This window comes from Pan troglodytes, chromosome 23 (assembly GCF_028858775.2).
Source record: "Pan troglodytes isolate AG18354 chromosome 23, NHGRI_mPanTro3-v2.0_pri, whole genome shotgun sequence".
Lineage (NCBI taxonomy): Eukaryota > Metazoa > Chordata > Mammalia > Primates > Hominidae > Pan > Pan troglodytes.
Window position 1 is genome coordinate 44,244,417 of NC_086016.1, and position 13,362 is coordinate 44,257,778.

The 13,362-nt window shown below is 42.5% G+C and overlaps 1 protein-coding gene across 4 annotated transcripts in view; it reads right to left on the minus strand.

Annotated features, from left to right (window-relative positions):
* The window catches only part of TCF20 (transcription factor 20), a 184,460-nt gene that overhangs the window by 88,162 nt on the left and 82,936 nt on the right, over positions 1-13,362 (minus strand). The gene's annotated exons all lie outside the window — the stretch shown is intronic.

Here is a 13,362-nt window from a genome sequence, read left to right on the forward strand (position 1 = left end):
GTTGTGTGTGTGTCTGTGAGGATGTTTTCAGAGATTAGTGTGCGAGTCTGAGTAGGCAAGGAGAGCCCTCTATGTTGGTGGGTATCATCCAATCAGCCAGGAGCCCAGGGAGTACACAGAAGGTGAATTGCTGAGAGCTGGGACAGACTTTTCTTCTGCTGCCTTGGACATCAGAACTCCAGGCTTGCCAGCCTTTGGACTCCAGGACTTAACCAGTGGCCCCCCTGAATTCTGAGGCTTTTTGACCTTGGACCGAGAGATAACAGCATTAGCTTCCCTGGTTCTGAGGCCTTTGGATTTGGACTGAGGTATGCTACTGGCATCCCAGGGTCTCAAGCCTGCAGATGATCTGTCATGGGATTTCTCAGCCACCATTCATTATATGAGCCAATTCCCCTAATAAATTCCCTCATATATCTATACACATATCCTATTGGTTCTGTCTCCCTAGGGAACCCTGACTAATACAGATTTGGTGTTGGGGAAACTGAGTATCATTTCTTCTTACTTTATTCTTTACAGCACAATTGAAGAGATCTGTGAAACTCTTCCCTCGCAAAAAGGCTCTGATAAGTGTACACGGCTACTTAATGGCGAAAGATAAAAGTTTAAAAGCTAATTATCACTGGTGCTGCAAAAGCAGAAATTGCAATGGCCAGGCAATAATCAGGCTTTCAAATAGACAGTATATACTTACAAAATTTGTGGATCACAACCACTTTGCAAATAAAACTGGAGCAAGTGCTTTGAAGATCGCAGAAGTGAAAATACAGGCAAAAAATACAAGAAATCTCCCCTGCCAAATTATTCAATGGTGTATTATTTCTGCTCCTTCACACATAGTGCCAATTTGCTATGCTATATATTTTATCTTCACATCATTTCTAATACTGGAGATATAAATTGTGTAGAGACTTTTGGAGAGTTCTAATTAATTCTATGCATTTTTTTTTGCAAACTGAACTCCACAGAAGTGCATTATCACAACACTGACTTCATGTGTAAGCTCTGGCTGTGTTCATCAAAACGTAGAAGCCAGGTGTGGTGGAGCACCTGTAGTCCCGGCTACTAGGGAGGCTGAGGTAGGAGGATCACTTGAGGCCAGGAGTTTGAGGCTGAAGTGCACTATGATCATGCCTGTGAATAGTCACTGCACTCCAGCATGGGCAACATAGCTAGAAGACTACGGTCTCTTTTAAAAAAGTTGAAACTGGCCAGGCACGGTGGCTCACATCTGTAATCCCAGCACCTGTGAGGCCAAGGCGGGCAGATCACCCAAGGTCAGGAGTTCGAGGCCAGCCTGGCCAATACGGTGAAATCCTGTCTCTACAAAAATTAATAATACAAAAATTAGCCAGGCGTGGTGGCGGGGCGCCTGTAATCCCAGCTACTTGGAAGGCTGAGGCAGGAAAATCGCCTGAACCCAGGAGACAAAGGTTGCAGTGAGCCGAGACCACACCACTGCACTTCAGCCTCAGCAACAACAGTGAAACTCCATCTCAAAAAAAAAAAAAAAAAGTGAACCTTCAATGAGATGTCCTTTTTTTATATCTGTTTTTGTGAAAGATAAAATTCGACAATATCTCTGCTCTTCAGGAGACTGCACATACAGTGATGACCCATCCTTGTTTTTACTACCTCATCAAAAGACCTAGTTTGTCCATCATGGTATTTCAGAGGACCACAGTTACAAAATGTAACACCCATGCAACTACGGTTAGTATACTGAGTGATTAAACTTGCAAAATACATTTGTTACTATTTTATTGTGTAAAGTGGTGTACTAGGCTGTTCCTGCATTGCTATAAAGGAATACTTAAATGAAAAGAGATTTAATTGGCTTACAGTTCTGCAGGCTGTACAGGAGGCATAGTGGCACCTGCTTCCAGGAAGGCCTCAGGAAGCTTCCAATCATGGCAGAAGGCAAAGGGGGAACAGGCACATCACATGATGAGGACTGAGCAAGAGAGAGTGTGAGGTCCCACACTTTTAAAACAGCCAGATCTCACGAGAAGTCGCTCACTGTCTCGAGGACAGCATCAAGGGGATGGTACTAAACCATTCATGAAAAATCCACCCACATAATCCAATCACCTCCTACCAGCCTCCACTTCCAATATTGGGGATTACAATTCAACCTGAGATTTGGGCAGGGACACATATCCAAACTATATTAAGTGGCCTATGAAGTGTTGTCCTGTTTTTGTTTCTCAAATAAATCCCCTTTAAAAAATGTAAATAAGTGGTTTTTCTGTTTGTTTATTGAAGACAAAGTCTTGCTCTGTTGCCCAGACAGCGCCATCACAGCTCACTCCAACCTCTGCCTCCCAGACCCAAGAGATCCTCCCACCTCAGTCTCCCAAGTAGCTGGACTATAGGTGCACGCTAGCTGGCTAATTTTTGTATTTTTTTGTAGAGACAGGGTTTCTCCACGTTGCCCAGGCTGATCTTGAACTCCTGGGCTCAAGCAATCTGCCCACCTTGGCTTCCCAAAATACTGAGATTACAGGTGTGAGACTCTGTACCTGGCCAAACAAGTGTCTTTTTTTTTTTTTTTTTTGGAGACAGAATCTCACTCTGTCACCCAGGTTGGAGTACAGTGGCATGATCTCAGCTCACTGCAACCTCCGCCTCCCATGTTCAAGTGACTCTCGTGCCTCAGCATCCCGAGTAGCGGGGACTACAGGCACATGCAACCATGCCTAGATAATTTTTGTATTTTTAGTAGAGACGGGGTTTTGCCATGTTGGCCAGGCTGGTCTCAAACTCCTGAGCTCAAGTGATCTGCCCACCTAGGCCTCTCAACATGCTGGGATTACAGGAGTGAGCCACCGCACCTGGCCCAAATAAGTATTTTTTAAATAATGTTTTAAAATTTTTTTTCCAGAATTATATTGTTTGGATTTTGATATTTTGGGATTTCAGTATTTGGGATTATGGCATCAAGAACTGTGTCTTTTAGGCCAGGCGCAGTGGCTCATGCCTGTAATCCCAGCACTTCGGGAGGCTGAGGTGGGCAGATCACCTGAGGTCAGGAGTTTGAGACCAGCCTGGCCAACGTGGCAAAACCCTGCCAAGGTGGGCAGATCACCTGAGGTCAGGAGTTCAAGACCAGCCTGGGCAACATGGCGAAACTCTGTCTCTACCTGTATTTTTTTTGTAAAAATACAAAAGAATTAGCCAGGTGTGGTGGCACGCACCTATAATCCCAGCTACTTGGGAGGCTCGGGCAGGAGAATCACTTGAACCCAAGAGACAGAGGTTGCAGTGAGCCGAGATCGCACCACTGCACTCCAGCCTGGGCGACAGAACGAAAGTCCATCTCAAAAAAAAAAAGAAAAAAAAAAAAAAGAACTGTCTCTTTCAGAATTATGGCCTAAACCCATCTGAAACAACTATTCAAGAAGTCTTTGGGAGAGCTAACACCTACAAACATAAACTTCGGTAATATTTTATAAAATATTCTTAAAAATCACCTTTATCCACACACAAGACAGTTTTAAAAGCTTTGGAGACTGAGTCCAGCTCTGTCGCCAGGCTGGAGTGCAGTGGCACGATCTCGACTCACTGCAACCTCCACCTCCCAGGTTTAAGTGATTCTCCCGCCTCAGCCTCCCAAGTAGCTGGGATTACAGGCACACACCACCATGCCCAGCTAATTTTTGTATTTTTAGTAGAGACGGGGCTTCACCTTGTTGGCCAGGATGGTCTTAATTTCCTGACCTCATGATCCGCCGCTCACCTTGGCCTCCCAAAATGTTGGGATTACAGGTGTGAGCCACGGTGCCCAGCCTTTAAAAGCTTTTTTAACTGAAACACTAGAGTAACAATCTTGCCATTTTTAAACGTATATAATTATCCCTATATATAAAACTATTTCAACAAAAATAACTATTTTCATACAACCATTTTAACTCTAGAATAAAAATACTGTTATAGTGAGATTTTTTCAAATATTTAATTTAGTAGAGTCAAATGTTTAACAAAAATAAAATATTATGAAGTATATAGTATATATTTTAATAAAAGGCTAATAAACTGAATCAGGTCAATAAGAGAAGCAAAATACTGGTTTATAAAACTAAGGCCTTCAAGTGACAGGGGGCCATAGGAAAAAAACAACAAAACAAAAACTAAGGCTTTATTCATTTATAAGTGGCAAAAGAAAAAATTTCCTATTTCCCTATTCCCTAATGATTTAATGTAAACTAAAGCAAAGAGAATGCATTAGTTCACTCTTCCTTAGAAACCTACACCATCTACTAATTTGCTAATGAAATCAGATACATGAGTTCTACATGATCAGTGTTGTGACTTCACATTAGTAGAGACGCTACTTGAGTTGCACTGTCACTGGGTTCCAGAAAGAGAATTTCCTAACGAATCACTAAGAAAGCTTCTTCAACAGATACAGGATGGGCTGGTATCAAAATATAAAAAAAAAAAATAAAGTAGAGATAATGCTTTGTCTGTTGAAAAATATTTATTAAACTTCTCTAAAAGGGATTGCATAAATATATTATCTCAACTACTATAATTAGATGTCAATTCCAATTCCTTAGTAATATTTTCAAGATTTACCCCTTAAATATAGGCATATGAAAAACCAAAAGCATCAACAAAAGTTTTATTTATATAAAAAGATTTATGCTGGAATGTTAAAATCTAATATTTTGATTTTGAAACCAAGTTGATTTTTTAAAAACCCTGAAAACAGTAGAGTGAACTGGCATTCCTTGAAAAGCTGAACAAAATAAGTTCAGTAAAAACAAGTAATAAATTTATTAATTCAGAAAGGATCCTGAACCATGAACCAAAGAGAAAAAAGTAACTGAAGAGGCCGGGCATGGTGGCTTATGCCTGTAATCCCAGCACTTTGGGAGGCCAGGCAGGAGAATCACCTGAGGTCGGGAGTTTGAGACCAGCCTGACCAACATGGAGAAACCCTGTCTCTACTAAAAATACAAAATTAGCCGGGTGTAGTGGCGCATGACTGTAATCTCAGCTACTTGGGAGGCTGAGGCAGGAAAATCGCTTGAACCCGGGAGGCGGAGGTTGCGGTGAGCCAAGATCATGCCATTGCACTCCAGCCTGGGCAACAAGAGCAAAACTCCCTTTCAAAAAAAAAAAAAAGTAACTGAAGCTTCCACAGCATATTCCTTTGAGAGCTGGCAGCGAAATTTTATTTACTGATTCACTCAAAAATATCTGCTAATCATTAGCTACATATCAAGCACTGTTCTAGATGCTGGGAATATGATGGGCAACAGACAAGTCCTTGCCCTCACACAGCAGACTATTCTCCCAGGTAGATCCCAGGATGGTACTTCCCAGCTCCACTCCACTTTCTTTTTCTTTGTTTCTATAATCCAAAACTAAACTCTTCCTCTTCAAATGGCCACAAACTTATCCTGCAAGTTATATTCCAGCTCATTTAAATTAAACATTCACACAGGGTACAGGTTAAGGGCACAGAGTCCAGAGCCAGGGTGCCTGTGGTGTCATGATATATACTGGGTATTGTCCAGCCCTTGTAACAGTCTTTTGTTATAATATTGGGTATGTTAAGGCCTGGGGAAACAATCTCTCACCTGTCCTCCATTCACCTGCCCTAAGGCAGGACTCTAATCCTTTCCCACCTCTCAGACTGTGGCTCTGAAGACCCTCCTCAGAGGGCGTCCAGCCCTATACCCTGGGAGAAGAAATTGCCATCAGGAAACTTCCATAAAAATCCAAAAGGAGCTGGTCCCAGCACTTTGAGAGGCCGTGACAGGCAGATCACAGGGTCAGCAGATCGAGAATATCTTCACCAACACAATGAAACCCCGTCTCTACTAAAAATACAAAAATTAGCCGGGGTTGGAGGCGGGCGCCTGTAGTCCCAAATACTCTGGAGGCTGAGGCAGGAGAATGGCGTGAACCTGGGAGGCAGAGCTTGCAGTGAGAAGAGATGGCACCACTGCACTCCAGCCTGGGTGACACAGCAAGACTCCGTCTCAAAAAAAAAAAAAAAAAAAAAGGTAGAGGAAAAACATGATTAGAGGTGAGAGTTTTTCCCAATTCCCAATCCTGGCTCTGCTACTTAATAGTTGGGCGACCTTGGGCAAGTCACTCAACCTCCGTGATTCAGTTTTCTCGTTTGAAAAACAGAGGTAATAACACTATCTCCTAACTTTTTTGTCAAATGTTTAGAACAAGTCCTGGCCCTTGGAATTTATTGTTTATATAAAAATATTCACATTGTTGGCTGGGCGCGGTGCTCATGCCTGTAATCCCAGCACTTTGGGAGGCCAAGGCAGGCGGATCACCAGGTCAGGAAATCGAGACCACCTTGACCAACACAGTAAAACCCCGTCTCTACTAAAAATACCAAAAAAAGTAGCCGGGCTTGGTGGTGCGTGCCTGTAGTCCCAGCTACTTGGGAGGCTAAGGCAGGGGAATCACTTGAACCCGGGAGGAGGAGACTGCCATGAGCTGAGATCGTGCCACTGCACTCCAACCTGGCAACAGAGTGAGACTTCATCTCAAAAAACAACAACAACAACAACAACAAAAAAAACCCCACATTATTTATTATTATAAATGTTTGGGTAAATAAAATATCCTTGCCGACCTGTTTTGGAATCAAAATGGGTTGATGCCAAAATTTCCTGTAAATCCATTTTATTTAAACCAATTGCTAAATTTTACAGATCCTTCTTATGCAGACTAGGGCTTTGGGCATGAGAACATCAGAACAGTAAGAGGCCAAGATGATCAATTCATCATCTGTTTCCGGCCCTCCCCTCTCCTTCCCACCACCATCTCTCCTCAGTCAGAACAACGCCCCCAACCATGTATTCACACCTCTCTTCACAAAACTTTGTTCCATTTATGAGACTCAAGTGCCCCAGCCCCAGGTTCAAAGCTATTCCCACCTTGCTCTCATACTATTAGGCCCACGCTCCCTTCTGACCTTCCCCTCTGTCATCTCTAGGCCCTTAGCCTAAGAGCCCAGGGTTTGATTGATAATATGCTACATACTTTTGAGCCTTGGTTCCGAAAAGACCTCTCTTAGGAATGCTCTTTCCCCACTCTTCCACTTGTCTCTCTCTCTCGTCCATCCTTCAAGGTCTACCCAAATGCTCCCTCCTCTACCGGCTTCTCCAATATTCTTCCCATACTTGATCAGGAGGGAGCAGCCTCTTGCCTAGTTCTCCCCAGCACTCCAGCTACACCACTATTACAGCCTTATCAATCGTTCATACGTTTGATAAATGTTAATTTTCCATACTGGACTCTCCCACAGACCCTGAACTCTAAGGAAAAGTGAAGTGTTTTATTTGATTTTTGTGTGTGCCTAGCATGGCAACTACTTAGCAAACTTGGCTGAACAGAAATTTTCTTTTTTCTTTTATTTTCTCTGATGTGTTTCATTCCCATAGGCTTCATTTGGCCTGTGTCCCTTATCTTTAGGGGAAGCCAACTTTCAGCACATGCGCTAGCCAATGTAGCAAAGTTTTTTTTTTTTTTTAAAGAGACATTTAACAAATTATGCAGGCTGTGATGTCCTTCATTCCAGCTCAAATTTCTCCTACTGAATATGCTAGAACTTAAATCCACTTCCACGAAGACTTTCAACAAGGGAAGATGAAAATCCTATTCCTGCTATATTTAAACTCACATCTACTAGAAAAAAAAAAAAAACAAAAAAGTAGCATTAACTTCAATGCATAGTGTACCTTTTCATTTACATCTGTTTAGTAATGTACAGGTACTGGTAAATCTGTTTAGGTTCATTTACACTGACTGTATGTTGTGTTTATAGGAGTCATCTGGCTGGAATCTGGCAGGCATGTTCTCTACACTTCTGCCATGGAGTAACAATTCTATTTTATTGTTCTAAAACTCTCCAGGGGCCAGGCACAGTGGCTGACGCCTGTAATCCCAGCACTTTGGAAGGCCTAGGCAGGAAGATTGCTTGAGGCCAGGAGTTCAAAATCAGCCTGGTCAACATAGAGAGACCCCAATCTCTACAAAAGAAAATAAAATTAGCAGGGTGTGGTGGCATGCGCCTGTAGTCGCAGATACTCAGGAGGCCGAGGCAGGAAGATCATTTGAGTCCAGGAACTCAAGGCTGCAGTGAGCCATGACTGTATCACCACACTCCAGCCTGGGTGACAGTGCAAGACCCTGTCTCAAAAATTAAAACCCTCCAGGAGAAATACCCAGCATTCCTTACAGGGCAGGCGGTTCTCTGGGTTCTTCACCTAAACCGCTAATATTCCATCTGACCCTGTCTGCTATGGTTTTCCTGCTTATATTTTCTCTGGATTTTTTCCCCTATTCTTTACTGATTTTAGTTACTCTTAGAAGAGCTTTGCAAGTTTTCTACAACAAATCCAAATTCAACATTACTTTAATAGAATTATGTGAACAGGACACAAAGACATAGATTAATAAGACATGGTGATCACCTAAGAATATACAAATTTGCGATGAAACAGACACATTCTATTTTAACTCTAATATACGGCTAGAGATGGGAAGGAGGGAGAAGTATTAGAGAGCAGAGGCTCAGAGGCAAAATGGTACATTCTTTCTCAATGCACTGGCAGGCAACAATGCAGATGATGGGGCTATAAAAGCAAAACACAGCCCTGACTATAAGGATCTTAGAGCCTAGTGAAATGGTGTTTGAAAATATTCTGCAAGTCTTTTTTCAGCAAAAATCTTATGTTGATATACCCAAAAGATAAGAGAGATGATGAGCTGCTCTGGCTGGAGTTGAGAAGAGGATGACCCTCACTTCTACCCCAGCCAGGCCACCTGTTTCCCAAAATGCCTCTGCAGACCTGGGGGAGCCCAGCACGGAAGAGATGAGAGTGCCCCCCTGCCGCCTTTCTTCCATCTTATTCTGTTTTGATATAACACTTAGCACACTGCCACCTAACTATACAGCTAGTGCTACATGCATATTTTTTAAATAAAATGTGAGGGCTCTGAAATAATTTACAAGTCACTGGTCTAATAAATGGGATTGCTCTAATATATGGGGAACAGTGGAATTGCCAGACACAAGGCACAAAAACTTGTGTCCAAATCACTGGAATCCAAAACTAGACAAAGGATTATAAAGGTCTGACCAGTTTCTCTAAAATCCCAGGAAGTAGAAAGCTCATCTTAACTACTTTCTTACTTTATCCCTACAATTACTGTTTCCTTAGTCAGCTCTATCCGCTTGGCAGGAAGTTTCTTAAAATCTTTCATGCTTTCTTGAAACCTCCAACTCTCCATACCCACCCCCCTCCTCCCTAGGCAGAGGATTTTCAGTGCGCAAAGAGTACTCCTTACATTCCTGCCCCATGCGCAGCCTGCTTCTCACCCACACACCTCTGCTCGCACCTTTGCTCTCCTGTGGGAGAAGGATATTCTTACTACCCAACGCCAATCACAGGGGATCACACTGGGTTCTGAGTTCCCCAGGAATGTCCTCAATCCAACATCCTCTCACTCTCCTGCATCTTCAACACCATCCTGTGTGCTGGCTCCTCATCAGAATTTACGCATGCTCTGGTTTCACATACACTTAGGATTTTCACTTCAGGATGGTGCCAAAGTGACAAGCATTCAGTAGAAACCCTACTTTGAGTACCCACACAACCATTCTGCTTCTCACTTTTTCAGTATAGTATTCAATAAATGCAACACTTTTATTATAAAATGAGCTTTGTGTTAGGTGATTTTGCCCAATTATAGGCTCATGTAGGTGTTGCGAGCACATCCAAGGCTAGGCTAGGTTATGACATTCAGTAGGCTAAGTGCATTAAATATACCTTCGACTTAGGACGGATGGGTTTATCAGGATGTAACTCCATAAGAAGTATTTATATTAAAAGAAAAAAAGACATAAAAGAGTTCTCTTGATCCCAGATTCTCCCTGCATCTGTATTTTACTTTTCTCTAACAGCCAAACTTTAGGAAGGTCTGATTCCCAATTTACTGTCTTCACTTCACCTTTCTCATCAATACATGACAATCTAGCTTTAGTTACCACTCCCCAGAAGCCTGCCTCCCTCTCCACCCAACTGACATTTCTCAGTAATCTTGTCTACTGCCTCTGACACGAAAAAGTCTTCCCTGGTTCCATGCTCTCTGGAGTTTCCTCCAGCCTGTCTGGTTGGTCTTAAATAGCCCTGCTGCTATTTAAGAGCCACCATGCTCCCTTAATCGCTAGCTTTTCTCAGATTTTCTGTTCTGGGCCCTTGAGCACTTGTCATTGTTAGCAAGAATAACATAACTCCCTGGGGGGTTCTGAAACTACAAAACCTTTTAGGGGGCTGAGACCCAAGTTAAGTCTCTATTACTAGCAGGAGATGCCCATCAATTAGGAATCAAGGAAGAAACAACTTCTCTACATACTTACATTATTAATCTACCCCTAAGGGCAATCTCATGTACTCCTAGGCTGGAATTATGATATATATGCAACCTCCAAGTCTTAATCTATAGCCCAGTTCCTTCTCCTAAATGGCAGATCTGTGCTCAAACACGTGATGTCTTACAAGCATCTCTAACTTACATTCAAAACCAAGTTCATCACTTTATACCCTATTCCAATATTTGCTTCCTCAGTTGTTTTCTATTTTAATGAATGGCAATGCCATCACCTAGTTTCCCAAAACAAGTTTTGCCTCTCCTTGGCACCTCCTCCCTCACCAAGTCCACTTTCAACAGCTCTCATCCTACCACCACTAACCTCAATAATGTCACTTAACACATCTGGCCCACTGTGTATCAAATACTGCTGCCTATATAGCAGTGAAGGAGGCACGCTTAACCCTGAGAGGAAAAGGGAGATAAACAAAAGGACAAGATAAATTCAGGCTGTTCATGGAGGCTCATGCCTGTAATCCCAGGAGGATCGCTTGAAGCCAGGAGTTCAAGACCAGCCTGGGCAAAGTGAGACCCTTGTCTCTATTTTTTAAAAATAAATTAATTAATTTAAAAATGTTTTAAAGAATAAATTCAGACTATAATAAAAGCTATGAACAAAACAAGGCAGGGTGATGTAATGGGGCACTACTTTAGACAGGGAGGGTCAGAGAAAACCTTTCAGAGAAGGTCACATTTAGGTTGAACCTGAATGACAAACAGAAACAACTCAAAGATTTGAGAAGCAGAGTGTTCCAGACACAGGAAGGAGCCAAGTGTAAAGGTCCTAAGGTAGAAATGAGCTTGAGGAGTTCAAGAAACAAGAGGGAAGGTGAACAAACCTGTAGCTTAGAGAGCAAGAAGGAGACCAGGTCAAATGGTTTCAGAAGGAGGCAAAGGTTAGATATGACCCTGTTGGCCACCATATGAAAGCAATGAAAGACCACTGGAGCATTTTAGGAAGGCAATTGACATAATCCAATTTGAATTTTTAAGAGATCACTTTAGCTGATAAGTGGAAAAAATGGTTTGGGAGGAAGGCAAAAATAGGGGGTAGGAAAAACAGGAAACTAATAATACAGTTCAGATAAGAGGGTATGGTTCTTGAGATGAGAGGGAACAAATTCATGAGAGATACACATATGTATATGGTTTTTGTGAGGCACAATCACAGCTCGCTGATGCAATACGCCCACCTCAGCCTCCCAAGTAGCCGAGACCACAGATGAACATCACCATACCTGGTTAATTTTTAAAAAATTTTAGAGACAGGGTCTCACTGTGTTGCCCAGGCCTTTCTTAAACTCCTGGACTCAAGCGATCCACCTGCCTTAGCCTCCCAAAGTGCTGGGATTACAGATGTGAGCCACCACGACTGGCCCAAACTTATGTTTTGAATATAACGCGAACAGAATCTGCTGAGCAATTAGATGTTGAGAATGAGGGGGAAAAGGAATCTAGAACAATTCCTGGTTTGTTTTTGGCTGCAGGTTACAGGTGATTTTTACAGTCAAATCACATACAGCATATGATTTAATCAGTTTTGATGAATGCCTATCAAGACCTAACCATTTCCATACTCTAAAAAGTTCCCTCACATCTTCTCCTGGTCAATCCCTTTCTACCCAAGAAGCAACACCAATCTGAAATCTAGCACATAAATAAGTTCTGCCCATTCTGGAATGTCCATTAAGTGGGATCACCCATTACGTATGATTTTTGGTTTTTCACTGAGCATAGTATTTGTGAGATTAATCCTTATTACACGTATCTGTAGTTTGTTCCTTTTTGTTTGTGGTCTTCCATTGTATGAACATGCCAATTTGTTATCTACTGTCTCGCTGATGGACATCTGGACTGTTTAGTTTTGGTTATTATTTGGCTATTAATATTCTTATGTAAGTCTTATTTGTGGACATTTTCATTTCTCTTGGATAAATACCTAGAAATTAAACTGCTGGGTCACAGGGCAGATGTATGTTCAACTTTTTGAGAAACTGCCAGTTTTCCAAAGTGGTTGCATCATTTTATACTCCCATCAGCAGTGCATTCAAGTTCCAGCTGCCTGACTCCTACGTGTTTTGCTTAAATAACTCTTACCTATGCCACAATCAAACTCACAGTCTTTCAGCTCTTCAAACATATTTCATTCTACATTTTTTTTTTTTTGAGACCTTTGTGGATGTACTCAGGATACATTCCTCCTTGCCCCATCCCCTTTGCTGCCTCTTATTCATTCAACAAATATCCTGAAGGATGAGAAAAAGGCTAGGCTTGCCAGAGTGCTATGGATACAGGAAACAGTATATAAAAAAGTTCCAGATGGTGGCTCACACCTGTAATCCTGGCACTTTGGGAGGCCGAGGCAGGCAGATCACGAGGTCAGGAGTTCAAGACCAGACTGGCCAACATGGTGGAACCTGTCTCTACTAAAAATACAAAAATTAGCTGGGCCTGGTGGCGGGCGCCTGTAATCCCAGCTAGTCGGGAGGCTGAGACAGGAGAATCACTTGAACCTGGGAGGCGGAGGTTGCAGTGAGCAAAGATTGGGTCACTGCACTGCAGCCTGGGTGACAGAGCAAGACTCCATCTCGAAAAAAGTTCCAGAGGTGGGAAAGAGCTTGCTACCTTCTGGGGCCTAAAAAAAAGTGAATGTGACTGGAGGGCCGTGAACAAAAGCAGCAGGAGGGTCAGAGAGGCAGGCAGAAGCCAGATTATTCTGGCCCTTGTGAACCATGTGGGGGAGTTTGGAATCTAAGTGCTATGGAAAACCATTAAAAGATTTTAAGCAGACACATACGACTCTTGGCCGCTCTGGGTGAAGTGGAATAGAGGCAGACACCAGCAGAAATGAGGCGGCCATCATCATGTTCCAGGTAAGAGGTAAAGAGGGTAGTGGCAGTACAGATGAAAGAAGTTATCATCTTACGGAAATAGCACTGACAGTAA